Source organism: Acomys minous (assembly GCF_964271855.1).
Source record: "Acomys minous genome assembly, chromosome: 8".
Classification (NCBI taxonomy): Eukaryota; Metazoa; Chordata; class Mammalia; order Rodentia; family Muridae; genus Acomys; species Acomys minous.
Window position 1 is genome coordinate 45,820,148 of NC_140489.1, and position 6,768 is coordinate 45,826,915.

General features: G+C 49.0%; 1 long non-coding RNA gene across 2 annotated transcripts; it reads right to left on the reverse strand.

Moving 5' to 3' along the window:
* Positions 1-994: 994 nt before the first annotated feature.
* On the reverse strand, positions 995-5,275 carry LOC311603524. Of its 2 annotated transcripts, none has more exons than XR_014781112.1 (4): positions 5,209-5,275; positions 4,688-4,949; positions 2,129-2,334; positions 995-1,988 (listed from the first exon to the last, which is right to left on the reverse strand). It is a non-coding gene; the product is annotated as an uncharacterized lncRNA (long non-coding RNA). The 2 variants fall into 2 exon arrangements; XR_014781113.1 differs by having other exon boundaries at positions 4,639-4,949; positions 5,209-5,274.
* Between the last annotated feature and the right edge of the window lie 1,493 nt (positions 5,276-6,768).

A 6,768-nucleotide genomic window follows, 5' to 3' on the forward strand; every position in this document is an offset into this window, starting at 1 on the left:
AAACCAATGCCAGAGCATTCTTCAAGCCTAAGATAAATGACTCTTAGGAACTCAATGGTTAGTACTCAAAAGGCATGGGTCATTCCTTTCCAACCAAGAAGGGGGTGTTTTTCACAATCAAAGAGAAGAGTGAGCCAACCTCTTCAGATGAACACATGCACACATGGAAATGCCGCTTAAAATGGGAACTATCCTGATGGATGCTGCATTACTTAGAAATTCGAACCCAAGTGTGGCTTCACTGTTCTGAGCCCAGCAAAGGATGATCTGAGGGGTGAGTAGAACTAGAAGCTGAGACACGGTGAGAAAGATGCCTTGGTAGGAGTTTTCACTCTGGAAAAAAAGCAGAGTGTAAGTGGTGAGGGGCTGAACAGGACTGCCCATCTGTGAGACAAGTGTTCTCTCTGGGAGTGTCCTGGATTAAGCCAGGGCTGGTAGGACTTCAAAGGGCAACACTTGAAAACCTGACTCTGTGAGAAGGTTCCATAGGCAAGTCTGGTGAAGGACAGAGGTCGCCAGTAAGGACAACAGTGGTCACTGAGTGACAGCCATGCTAGGCTGGACCCGTTCCACACAGTACCTCACTTGTGGTTCTTCTTTCTGCTTCTTCCCTTGGGGGTGGAGTGGGGGTGGGGGGGCTCAGGTGCTGCTGCACGCTGGGCTGGAAAGGATGAAGCAGAGCCTGGAATGGGTGGGGTCCTCAGGATCCCGGGCTGGAGGGGAATGCCAAAGGAGAAATCCTTCTCCTAGGTTCTCAGTGCTACAGTTCTTATGGACAATGGTAGCCGGGGTAGGGGTGGGGTGGGGGTGGGGGGCTCTTCTTCCCTTCAGAGAGTCCGGGCACCAGAGTTTCCAGGCACTGGAGGAAGAAATGAGGCCTAGCCCGGCAGGTGGGGTCCAGGTCCGGCCATGAAGGTCTGGAGGGAGAACGCCCTCTCCAAGTGTTACAGTCTTTTAGCTCAGATGCGGCAACTCTCAGATGAAAGTCAGTGAAACAGCTTGTGCCAGTTTATTCCTTAGGGGAGTGGGAAGGGATTCCAGGGTGGGCACATTTCATCGGTTGGGGCTGGGATGCTGGTGATGCTTTACTCGCATGGACAGGAATTCCAGGTGCCAGGCTATGTAATTACACCTAGAACTGTGGCGAGAGGGTGGAAACTACCTGCGTCTGGGCAAGCTGATACAGAACAGGGAGGGAATGAGCCTGACTCCTGCCGATCTCAGGAAAGAGATTTCCAGGGCTAGGCTACTTCTCCACCTGGCTCTAGCTCCATGCCAGATGCCCTGGTGGCACGGTCCACGGGCCCCACACGCACTAACAGTCCACAATTGTCCTTAATAACAGAACTCATGTTTCAGATGACAAGAGCAGGGTTGCATGGCGCACCCAGAGTCACACTGCTAAAAATGAACAGGACCAGAATCCAAATCCAGACCCGTTTTTTAACCACAAAGTCTTCGGCATATACTAAGCATGGATGTGCATAGTAATTAACGGGAACGCAGAACAGGTGAGAGAGAGAGCAGGGGCAAGGTTTCAGACTGCATGGAAGCTAAGGAGGAGAGCAGGGGCGCCCGGGATATAAGAGAGGCATTAACTGCTGGAGTGAGCCCGCAGCAAGAGACATAGAATCCCAGCACCATGGAAACGGAAGTGGGAGGAGGCGCAGTACGCAAGGCTTCAGTGAGAGTAGTGCAGTATCCGGCGTGGGCTGAAGACCTTCTCTTACTGTTGGTACGTGTTTTTCTAGGACAGAATTTACTCCGCTCACTTTCAAGACGGGTTGTGTTTCTGTGTCCCGCCTCCGCGGAGGTGTTACACTCTGCTTACGTCAGTTCTCCTGAGCATATGGTTAAATGTCCAGAAATTAGGAGTTGTGAGACCACTGGCCATGGTGGGAAGAGGCCAATGTTACAAGTCGGGGATTCTTCCTCCTTCCTTGGGGCTCACCACACCATTGGCTGCTTCTCCACAAGGCTCTATGAGGCTGAAAGGAGAAATGACTTTGCAAACAACCAAGCTCTGTATACACATAGGGGCTTGATTATTCATATTTAGAAAGTGCAATAACGTGACTTTTTTTTTTTTGACATATTAAGATATGTTTTCCAGTTCCCTACTACTCACCTTTCCTGGCAGTTGGTGTTAGCATTTCCTCATTTCAATATTTTTCAGTAAGGCAGAAGGCAAAGACGCTCAGAGTCAACGGCTCTTCTAGTCCTGTTAAGGAACTTACTGACCAAAGAAATCCTGAGAGTTCTTTAAGTGATCCGGAAGGAAGGAAAATGATGATATCAAAGAGACTTCCAGAAAGATTCCAAAGATGAGAGTCCCTACAGACCAGGAAGGGGAAGGGTCTGTCGATCCTATCTGAAACAGAATGGCCCGTACCCAGCTCCCTAAAAACAAAACAAAACAAAAACCCTGGGAAAGCACGTGTCTCAGGAAAAGGTTCAGAGTAGTTTTACAAAACCCAACTAAACATACAGGCACTCAAAACTACAACAACTGTGTGTCCAGCAATGTAAACAGCCACGGTTAGCTCTTCACTTTGGTTTCCTAGTGTTAGAATTTGGTTCTGAAATATTCTCAAAGATTTACCCGTCTGTCTATGGTGATTTGGCAGTGACAGAAACATTAGGACGTAGGGCTCAGGGGAACGGTATTATGTCACTGTGGGACATACCGTTAAGGGAGATGCTGGGACCCTGTCCCTCTCTGTGCCCAGGCTCCTGTGAGGTTGGCAGTCTTCTGCCATCACCAGCTTCAGGCCCGATGCTCTGACTTGCCACAGACCAAAATCAGTGAGGCCCACCAATCAAATCTTTGACATCATGATAGAAACAAATCTCTCCTCCTCTTCATTTTTTTCCCCGTATTTTGTCAGCAGAAAACTGACCAACACCATTGTTCCATGAAGGAAAGGAAGCCACATCAAGTGTATGACGGCTCCTCCTTAACGTGAGAGCACTGTGCCCCACACAAGCCAAAATCTCCTGTGGCTACTGCATTGCATGGCTTCTGGGGACAGGTCATATTTACAGAGCCACTGCTTTGAGGTGCTCTTGTCCAAAGTCATGGTCACCTCTGGGGTAGTAGGTTTTCCGGTCTATATGCAAGACACCAGCAAGGAGACCTACAGAAAGTCACTTACCTACTAGCACAGCTGACACACTCCTGCAGTTGAGCATCCATAGGGAACAGAACAAGTCAACCCAGTGGCAAAGTCTCACGTAGAAAGAAATGAGTTTTGGGGCTGGAGAGACGGCTTAGTGGTTAGGGGCACTGGCTGCTCTTCCAGAGGACCCAGGTTCAATTCCCAGCACCCACACGGCAGCTCACAACTATGTGTAATTCCTGTTCCAGGAGATCCAAAAACCTCATACATACATACATACATACATACATAATACAAAATACCAATGCACATTTTTAATGGGTTTTATATAAACTTTCGCCCACAGTAGGCCTCAGGAGGCAGAACTCCAATCTTCAGGCATCCCTTCCAAGATACGGCCTATAAACAGAGACTCACAAAGCACATCCTGCAGGTGATTAATTAGTTAATGTAATTCTTGCCTTGTGGTTCCTTGGCATTTCATTAGCTCCTGGGTCAACAGCCACAAAAATTAAAGGGAAAAAGGTCCCTTGACCCTCTCTGTACCTCAGGTGTCAACAGCAGCAAAAGTGTTCTCACGCCAGGGGTGAGGGAAAGCCATTCAAGCTTTGTAGCAGGCGGAAGATGAAAAATAGTCAGCAGTGGTCATGGGATGAGCGCTGCTCCTGGGGCACCTGGCAATCACCAACTGTTTGCAAAGTATTATCTGTCCATTCCTAGTGCAAACAACCTCAGCATTAGTGGAGATTCTAATCCCAGACTATCTGGTCATTTAAATTTGTCTTTTCAAGACATGGCATTGTGAGGGTTGTTCTTTTAAAAGATTAATGAGAATCCTATAGTTTGAGATAATTGAAATCAATGACATTTATGCATCACATAAAATATTTTAGTTGTAGAGCTAACACAGCATAGATCCATTATTTAAAAATCACACGGTGTATGAGGGGTTTTTAATTAATTGCCTTTTTTATTTTTTTGAAACAGAGTCTCACTCTGCTGCCCTGGCTAGCCTGAAATTCACTGTGTGTCCAGGCTGGCCTTGAACTCACAAAGCTCCATCTGCCTCTGGCTCTCAAGTGTTGGGATTAAAGGCTTGCACCATCACCATCTTGGATTAATTAATTACATATGTAGGGGCTCTCACAATTTAGCTCAAGCTAGCCTCAAACTTGTGATCCTCCTGCTTCTGCTTTGCTTGTGTTCAGACTGCAGATGTGTGCCACCAACCCCTGTGTCAAACAGCACATCTGAAGTGTAAGTTTGCTAATACCTGTCTCACCTGTCTCCCTCCTTGGAGATGAGGAGAGTCACAATTGGAGTGCTTCCTTCCTTCTTGTGGACTCTACATAGTTAACTAATAGTTTGAGGGACTTTATTTTGTAGTAAGATCGCTGTGCTGTAGATTCTGTTTCTTTAGAAGTCTCTAGCTAACAGAGAGCCCGCCAGAAAGCTTATCACCAGGAAACGTTAATCATTTCCATATTACCCACAAGTAATAGGACCAAGAATGCGTCACCTTCCCCCTAAGAAACAGGAGACGTCTGCAATGTACGCGAGGGACATACGTGATCCAGAGCCAGTAGGCTCACTCTGTAAACAGTCCTGGAGTCCCTCAATAGCTCCAGCAGCCCCAGAAGCTGCTGGGACTAAGTTCCAGGAGCTGGCATCTTACAGTGGTGCAGTTCAAACTCCAGAATATACAAAAGAATCCGTCAGCTACGCAGACACCACAGCGTGCTCCGGGATACCCTTTGCACTTCTCTGGAGCTTTGGTCCTGGAAGTAGGTTGGCCTCTAGTCATGTGGCCTTCTGCTCTGATCTCTGTGCCTGGAAACAAATGGACCATTAGCAGAAAACACTCCGAGACAGTTAACTGCTTTATACCTGATCTGTGGGGTCTAACAGCCTTTCAAACTGTCTCTTTTGCCAGATTCCCCCTCCCCCACCTCCAACCCCCTCACCCGCACACCTCCCTTTCCCACTCAGAACCTAACCCCTGGAATTCCCACTAGAAACCAGCCCATCTGGAATATTCTGCTGACAGAAAACGTCAGTAATTGATGCCAGGCGGAGAGAGCCACACAACCTTTCCGGTTGCTTCACTCCCAGAGTCTTTCATCCTCCCAGCATTCCCTGCAGCCAGGCCTGGCCTCTCTCCCAGCATTCCCTGCAGCCAGGCCTGGCCTCTCTCCCAGCATTCCCTGCAGCCAGGTCTGGCCTCCTGTGGCTGTGAGGCCTCAGCCCCTCCATGCCGCCCAGAAGACAGAGCCCAATTAATGTTTGTCAGGTTTACTCCATGAAGTGACACTGTCTTTGGACAGCATTTGAAAATGACAGTGACCTTAGTCCTTCACCATGAAGCACGAAAGGAGGACTGTTTGTTATCTGATCAAGTGCCTGGCTTCAAGGAAAAAAAAATCCCTTGGTATCTGTTCCCTGAAGGGTAAGTGGGGTGCAGTTTTTGGCTTTGGGCTTGTTTTGTGGGTGCTATTGAGCAGGCTACTTCATCTCTCTCTCTCTCTCTTTTTTTTTTTTTTTTTTTTTGGCTCTTCAGCTGTAAAATTAGGAGCATGGCACTTATGTTGAAGGGCAATGAACTCTAAGTAGGAAGACATGAAGTTCATGGTACACATGCTGCACACAGAAAGCATTCCACACGTGCATGTACATGGTGTGTACACGCAGATACACAGCTAGAATGAAGCAGACAGACGCCTGGTGAGTGAGCGACCTGATGAGTGGACAGACGCCTTGTGAGAGAGTGACCCCATGAGTGGACAGACGCCTTGTGAGAGAGTGACCCGATGAGTGCACAGACGCCTTGTGAGAGAGTGACCCGATGAGTGCACAGACGCCTTGTGAGAGAGTGACCCGATGAGTGCACAGATGCCTTGTGAGAGAGTGACCGTTGAGTGCACAGATGCCTTGTGAGAGAGTGACCGTTGAGTGCACAGATGCCTTGTGAGAGAGTGACCCGATGAGTGCACAGACGCCTTGTGAGAGAGTGACCGTTGAGTGCACAGATGCCTTGTGAGAGAGTGACCGATGAGTGCACAGATGCCTTGTGAGAGAGTGACCGTTGAGTGCACAGATGCCTTGTGAGAGAGTGACCGTTGAGTGCACAGATGCCTTGTGAGAGAGTGACCGTTGAGTGCACAGATGCCTTGTGAGAGAGTGACCCGATGAGTGCACAGACGCCTTGTGAGAGAGTGACCGTTGAGTGCACAGATGCCTTGTGAGAGAGTGACCGATGAGTGCACAGATGCCTTGTGAGAGAGTGACCGTTGAGTGCACAGATGCCTTGTGAGAGAGTGACCGTTGAGTGCACAGATGCCTTGTGAGAGAGTGACCGTTGAGTGCACAGATGCCTTGTGAGAGAGTGACCCGATGAGTGCACAGACGCCTTGTGAGAGAGTGACCGTTGAGTGCACAGACGCCTTGTGAGAGAGTGACCCGATGAGTGCACAGACGCCTTGTGAGAGAGTGACCATTGAGTGCACAGACGCCTTGTGAGAGAGTGACCCGATGAGTGCACAGACGCCTTGTGAGAGAGTGACCCGCTGAGTGGACAGACGCCTTGTGAGAGAGTGACCCGCTGAGTGGACAGACGCCTTGTGAGAGAGTGACCCGCTGAGTGGACAGACGC